The 7,500-nt window shown below is 38.5% G+C and overlaps 1 protein-coding gene across 1 annotated transcript in view; it reads right to left on the bottom strand.

Moving 5' to 3' along the window:
* Nucleotides 1–7,500, bottom strand: part of LOC135212479 (uncharacterized) — a gene marked incomplete in the record, with an annotated part of 222,419 nt that overhangs the window by 97,845 nt on the left and 117,074 nt on the right. The window contains 1 exon segment of the mRNA XM_064245935.1: nucleotides 1,129–1,256.

Here is a 7,500-nt window from a genome sequence, read left to right as displayed (position 1 = left end):
AATAGACAGAAGTAACAGAGGGTAATACGAAATACAAAGAGAAGAGATCACTTAATAAAAGAGAAAATAAAATAAGTTTTTAAACAAACAGGTATAATGTATACCATACCAGTCATGTCAACCAGATCATTAAATACCCCTAATATACAAAATGCATCTTATTCACCATTAAATTTCCTGAATAAATTATCATTTAAAATTAAAACTATAATTGATATCTATTTTAAAAAAAAGTTGATGCTAATTATAAGATAGTTGTTTTATTTCCTGAAGCAATATTAAGAAAAATTCACAATTTTGCAAAAAAATAAAAAAAGGTTAAGATCAACTTTAAATTAAGTATTTCATCTCGAAAAGCAACATTAAAAATTGACGTCTGTTTAAAAATAGTTAATTTTAATGCTAATTTTGTATTAATTTTATTTCCTGAAGTGACATTAAAAAAATCTCAGTGTGAAAATAAATTCAGGAACCAAAGAAGAAAGCTGATAAAAGCATGTGAAGGCAAAGTAAGACAAGACAATAGATATGCAGAGGAAAAAAACCTACAAAAAAAAAAAAAAAAAATAATAAAAAACAACCATTGTAAAACCCAGAGCCAGGTCTTACAGAACGCATGAGACATGCAACGCCCACCAACAAAACAATACACGAGAAATAAAAATAAAAATAATAATAATAAAAAATAATAAAAATAAAACAATAAATAGAAGCCACAGTCGAATGCCGAACGCATCATAAAGTTGAGAGAGAGAGAGAAGAGAGAGAGAGAGAGAGAGCTGAGCTTCCGTGATGTCCCTTCCTCATAATATTTTTGAGGTTATGTCTTTCTCCCCCCACCCCCCCAACCCCCACGAATATCAGTGAGTGACGTGATTTGGTTATAAATATGCTTTATAGACGACTATCTCTCTCTCTCTCTCTCTCTCTCTCTTCTAGGCGAACAAGGTAACCTTCCCGTGTCAATAGAAATCTGATAAAATTCTTTGTAGGTATACTTAGAGATACATATATACATATATATACTTTATATGTATACATATGAGTGTATATAATAAGCCACAAGACGAACTTGTTATAAAAAACTATGAATTACGTAAATAAAACATAATTATCAAAATCACTTACCGCTGGTTTGGCGTCGTGAACGGGTTCTTTCAGGGTCTTGAGTGTGACCCGGTGTGACCCAGACCTGACCACTGTCAGACTCGGTCAATCCAGGTCGACTGGACCACCGAGGCTTTCAGACATGAGGTCTCACTCAGGCCTCACCTGAAATGAAGAGAGGGCGATCGTTAGAAATGAAATCTTGTTATAGCTATGTTATGAATCTTTTCTTTATCTTAACCCCCTTTTATTATTATTATTATTATTATTATTTTATTATTTTAATTATTAATTATTATTATTATATTATATTATTATTATTACTATTATTATCATCATTATTATTATTACGGAGATGAACCCCTATTCTTGAGGAACAAGCCCACCAAAGGAACCACTGACTTGAAATTCAAAACTACCAAAGAATGATCTGACCTGCATCTACCAGAACCCGATATAGGTCAACCACAGATCATTAAGGAAACAAGAGAACCAGTGACCCACCGCTCTAAGCTGCGGCTGTTTACACAGGTATGTTTACTGAACACCTGCAAACACCTGCGTGAGCGCGCCTGATGAGTCACGTATCCTCACGGATCTCCCACAGGTATGCGGCTACTGGTGAGTGTCACTTCAAACAAGAGAGAGAGAGAGAGAGAGAGAGAGAGAGAGAGAGAGAGAGAGAGAGAGAGAGAGAGAGAGAGAGATTGGGTTGGATTATAAAAATAATCTAGGTCGAAGGCCAAGCGCTGGAACCTATGAGGTCATTCAGCGTGGAAAGCTGCACTATGAAATGGTTGTTAGGAGAGGGTTGGGGGAAAGATGGAAGAGAGGGAATATGAAAGGAGGTACAGTAAAAGGAATGAAAGGGGTGGCGGCTAGGGGCCTAAAGGACGCTACGAAGAACCTAATGTAATGCCTACAGTAAACCACGTGAGGTGCACTGACGGCACTAGCCTCCTACGAGGTCAAACAAGGTAGATAAAGGTGTTCTATAGTTTGAAACTCTTTCTATAAAACCACAGAAAAGATATAGAAAGGTGGTGAATAGAGTTTACGAACCTTTATAGAAAACTGAAAATGAGGTATATAAAGGTGTTATATAGTTTGGGATCCTATTTTTTACACACCCTAAAATTTGGCTGACTCTCCTAAAAGAGAGAGAGAAAGAGAGAGTGGACCTAAAGCACTGTGAGAACAAGGTTATTTAAACACGGGGACTCTGTTACAATGGCCTGCCTCTCTTTCGTTGCCAAAGGGGGAGCTCCGGTGACATTTAGTACTTCCGGTTATAAAGGAATTCGTTTGACACCTTATCTTTGTTACTATAGCAGATTCACATCAACGGTGCATCTGATGTCTAGGCCAGTCCCTTACGACGCTCCTGATTTGGCCGTTGATAAGCCAATCACAGGGCTGGAAACTCTCAGTCTCTCGAGAGAGTTCACATACGCAGTATCTGTGTTCCGAGCTCTCCTGAAAGATACTTTTGAAAGGAGAGGTGGAGCATACATCCTGCCTACGTGAACTCTCGAGAGAGACTGGGGAGAGTTTCCAGCCCTGTGATTGTCTTATCAACAGCCAATCAGGAGCGTCGTTAGGGACTGGCCTAGACATCAAATGCACGGTTGATGTGAATCTACTATAGTAAGAATGACAGAAACTATATCAATAGTTGTAAGCCATATATATGAATATATCTTTGGATACTGACCATTCACAGACGTAAAGAAATAACTAGCAATTTCGACGGGCACCTTCTAGAATAGTGTGTGTGAAACATCCCTTTTCCATTATGTCTGTTTGTGTCTGGGCACCAATAATCTGTATATTTTCCCTGTCATCACGCATATTTATGCTCCAAATATTGTATATTAACGAGACTTCCTCTGCATATTTCACTTCCCTTCTATTTGTTCGTAATATACTTCGAAACACACATTACATATTGTATAAAACTGTTAAAACTATTTCCAGAGAGAGAGAGAGAGAGAGAGAGAGAGAGAGAGAGAGAGAGAGAGAGAGAGAGAGAGCACGCTTCTGAATGTAGGCCAGCCATAACAGCAGGCAAATGACAGTAATAACAAAAATAGTGGAACTCCACATAGCAGTAAATAACATAGGTGACCCCGGCATCATACACTTCAAGTCAACAGGTCATACACTCCACATCAACAGGTCATACACTTCAGTTCAACAGCTTATACATACACTCCACATCAATCAAGTCATACACTTCAGTTCAACAGGTTATACATACACTCCACATCAACAGGTCACACACTTCATTTCAACAGATCATACACTTCAGTTCAACAAGTTATACACGCCACATCAACAGGTCATACACAGCGACGTTCTGTAGAGACAAAATGAAGCGGTCACAGGTCAATGGCACTTCGACAGGATTCCATATCTTTGTCTCTTGGAAGTCTGGAGTCCAGTACTATACAATGGAAGGATATACGTCTTATCTTCCTCAAAAAAGTAAAAACAAAATACAAAAAAATCTCATTTATCTCGTCAATCTAAAATTCTGAAGGTTTGTTCTCCTAAATGGACCTTTTTGTAAATATTTTAGGATGTTGAACTTTCGTACAAAAAAAAAAAAATTGATGCAGGTAACACCAGGACGCTATCGACAAAGGACAAAAGCAACGCAGGAAGTATTTTTATCTAATAAATATATTCATCTTCCATTCATTTATTTACTTGTTTGTTTGTTTATCAACATATTTATTTCGATTTTTTGCTGAGACCAAATCAGTATCGAAATAGAATCAATTACTACCAAGGCATTTTCAATAATTTGGAAAACACCTCTATTGCCTTCTACTTCAGTTATAATAATAATAATAATAATAATAATAATAATAATAATAATAATAATAATAATAATAATAATAATAATAATAATATCTTTCAGTGGTAACAACCTAGTCCGCAAATACACCCGATAATTTCCGGTCACTTCGTACCTAATGTAACATACGCCCAATGTCTTGACAAAGAGGCATTAAAAAAATTAGATAGATGGAAAGACAGATAAATAGATAGTAGAGAAATACTGCACGAGATAAGGGAAATGAGAGAGAGAGAGAGAGAGAGAGAGAGAGAGAGAGAGAGAGAGAGAGAGAGAGAGAGAGAGAGAGAGAGAGTACTTCTTCCACTGTGAAAAGAACAAATATAAGTAATCACAGTCATTCACTATACAACAAACAGAATGTAGGTAATAATATTTTATTCAAATTCAAACTTAAATACTTGAACCTGAATAATTGAATTGAGTCTAGAATTTAGGACAAACCCAAGCACTGGGACCTACGAGGTCATTCAGCGCTGAAACGGAAATTGACAGTGGAAAGGTCTGAAAGGCGTAACAAGAGGGAAAAACCTCAAAGCAGTTGCACTATGATTCAATTGTTAGGAGAGGGTAGGAGAAAGTAAGATGAAGAAAGATATCAAGAAAGGAGGTACAGTAAAAGGAACGAAAGGGGTTGCAGCTAGGGGCCTTAGGGACGCTGCAAAGATCCTTAAGTAATGTCTACAATGCACCGTGTGAGGGGAGCTGACGACACTACTTCTCTATGGAGAAATATTCTAACTTATTCACGCATGAAAATGGTTCCACGAGAGCTTTCAAAGAACAACTTCACTTCAGACGTAAAAACGAAGAAGAAATAAAATAAACCTGATTTGCATGTCACCACAACAATAGACCAATAAAAGTCAGAAAGAACCATCAAGAGGAATATACAAGCTACGAGCTTTGTTGTTAACAAAAAAAAACAAACACTTTCGTTAACAAAAACACAAGTACCAGAAAAAAAAAAAAGCTGAACTGAGAAACAAAACAGATAAGCAAACAGTCTTCCGCCACTGAGACTGTTGTAAAATGCTGTAGTACTATTATGTTCGAGAAATTAAATGTAAATTTATACCTACTTTTTATAAACGCACTAGCTGAACAATAAGCTCTCAACTTCTTTTCCCTTAATATTTCTATGCGTATTCAAATGAAAACCTTGAAACCATCAACTGGAAATAATTGGAAAACATTTTAAATAATTGTCTCTTCCGCCAGAGAGAAACGGCCGCGTTCTATACAATGGCTTACCCTCCTCCAAGGATCCTCAATAGGTCTATAGGTTTTAACCCAAGGCTCTTCGGGTTTATCCTTGTTTTACCTCGGGTTGTATTTTACCCACGGGGAAGTGATTTACCGATGGCTGAAAGGATAGGTTTCTTCTATCATATCCTCTTTTTGGTATTAACCTAGCCACCTGGGGGGGCAACCAAGTCCTTATGGGTGCCGGTCCCAAGCCCGGGATAAATAGGGAGGGTTGGTGTCAGGAAGGGCATCCGGCTGTAAAAATCTGTGCCAAAACCAAAAATGGATGAGCCGAAATATGGAAAGAGGTAATGCTAGGGCGTACTCCGTAAACGACGCACAGAGACATCGCCCTAACTCTGTGGTAAGGCGAGGGCTACTGCATCAGGAGGCGGGTGCAGCTAAAGAAGCGAGCTCACATTGGGTTCAGAGTATGTCAGCTAAATGTTGGGTCCATGACTGGGAGAGGTAGAGAATTGGCTGACTTGATGAGAGAAAAGAAAGATGATGTTGTGTGTGTGCAAGAAACGCGGTGGAAAGGAAATAAAGCTAAAGAGTTGGGAGATGGATATAAGCTATATTATAGTGGAGCAAATAAACAAGGTAGAAATGGAGTTGGCATAGTACTGTCTAGTGAACTAAAGAACTCGGTAATAGAAGTGCATAGAAAGAATGACCGTATCATCAGATTGAAGATATGTTATGGAGGAGAGATTCTGAATATTATAAGCGCATATGCACCACAAGTTGGTTGCACAGAAGAAGAGAAGGGAAATTTTCTGGAGAGACATGGATGGAATAATGCAAGAACTGGAAGAGCATGAGAGGGTGATAGTTGGGGCAGATTTTGAATGGCCATGTCGGAAGTGAAAATGAGGCGATTGGGCGGGTGCATGGGGGCCATGGAATTGGGAGAGAAACCCAGAAGGAGAGAGTGTAGTGGACTTTGCTGTGTCATTCGACATGGCAATAGTAAACACATTTTTTGAGAAGAAAAGGGAACACCTAATAACATATAGGAGTGGGGGAAGATTCTCCCAGATAAGACTATTTTCTTGTATAAAAGGATAAATCTGGTGGGAGGTCAAGAACTGCAAAGTTATTCCAGGCGACCATGTAAGCCCCCCAACACAGGATGCTATGTATGGACTTGAAGTTGAAAAGGGAAAGAAAACCAAAGCTAAAGGATAAGGAAAATTAAATGGTACGAATTACAGAAGGAAGGGGATAAGAAGAGAGAGTTTAAGAGGAGGGTTTTGGAGGATATTGATATAGGGATTTGAAGATGTTCAAGAATGGTGGGCACGAATGCAGCAGTAATAACCAGAAGGCATGGAAAGGAGCTGCTAGGGAGAGACATCTGGTATCATATGGGAAGAAAAAGGATAGTTGGTGGTGGATGAAGACATTGAGAAAGTAGTAAAAGATAAGAAGGAGGCAAAGAAAAGATGGGAAGAGTCACAGTCAGTGGAAGACAGAAATAGGTACAGAGAGAAAAACAAGGTGGTGAAAAAGGTGGTAGCCCAAGCTAAAGCAAAGTCGTAATGATGATGTGTATAATGAGCTGGGACAAAGGAAGGATTAAAGAAGATGATGAAGCTATCAAAGGCTAGAAATAAGAGCACCAAAGATATAACACACATCAAACAAATAAAGAATCAAGAGGGTGTAGTGCTTAGAAAGAGGAAGACATTGTGAAGAGATGGAAAGAATATTTCGAACAGTTGTTAAATGAAGAAAATAATAGACTAATAAGAGAGGATGGGCAAGTGAACATTGGCATGGTAATGAGGTTTTTCTAGGCAAGAGGTACTAAATGCACTGAAGAAGATGAAGAATGGGAAGGCAACCGGACCAGACATGATCCCGGTGGAGGCATGGAAAGCATTAGGAGATGAAGGAGTGGGATATACTGTACGATCTTATGATAAAGATCCTTGAACAGGAAAAGATACCAAATGAGTGGCGTGGGAGTATATTGATCCCAATTTTAAAGGGAAAGGCGATGTCCAAGAGTGGTAATTATAGGGGCATTAAATTGATGTCCACACTTTGAAGATACTGGAAAGGATGATAGATGCTAGACTGAGAGAAGAGTACAAATAGGTAAAGAGCAGATGGGATTTATGAAGGGAAGGGAACAACAGATGGTATATTTTGTCTGAGGCAAATAATGGAGAAATTCGGGAAAGACAAAGGGACCTACATATGGTATTCATTGACCTTGAAAAGGCTTATGACAGAGTCCCGAGACAAGAGGTATGGAGGAGCCTGAGGGAGAA

This window comes from Macrobrachium nipponense, chromosome 41 (genome assembly GCF_015104395.2).
Source record: "Macrobrachium nipponense isolate FS-2020 chromosome 41, ASM1510439v2, whole genome shotgun sequence".
Lineage (NCBI taxonomy): Eukaryota > Metazoa > Arthropoda > Malacostraca > Decapoda > Palaemonidae > Macrobrachium > Macrobrachium nipponense.
Note: the sequence above shows the minus strand (reverse complement) of the source record. Positions and strands in the feature narration are given on the sequence as shown.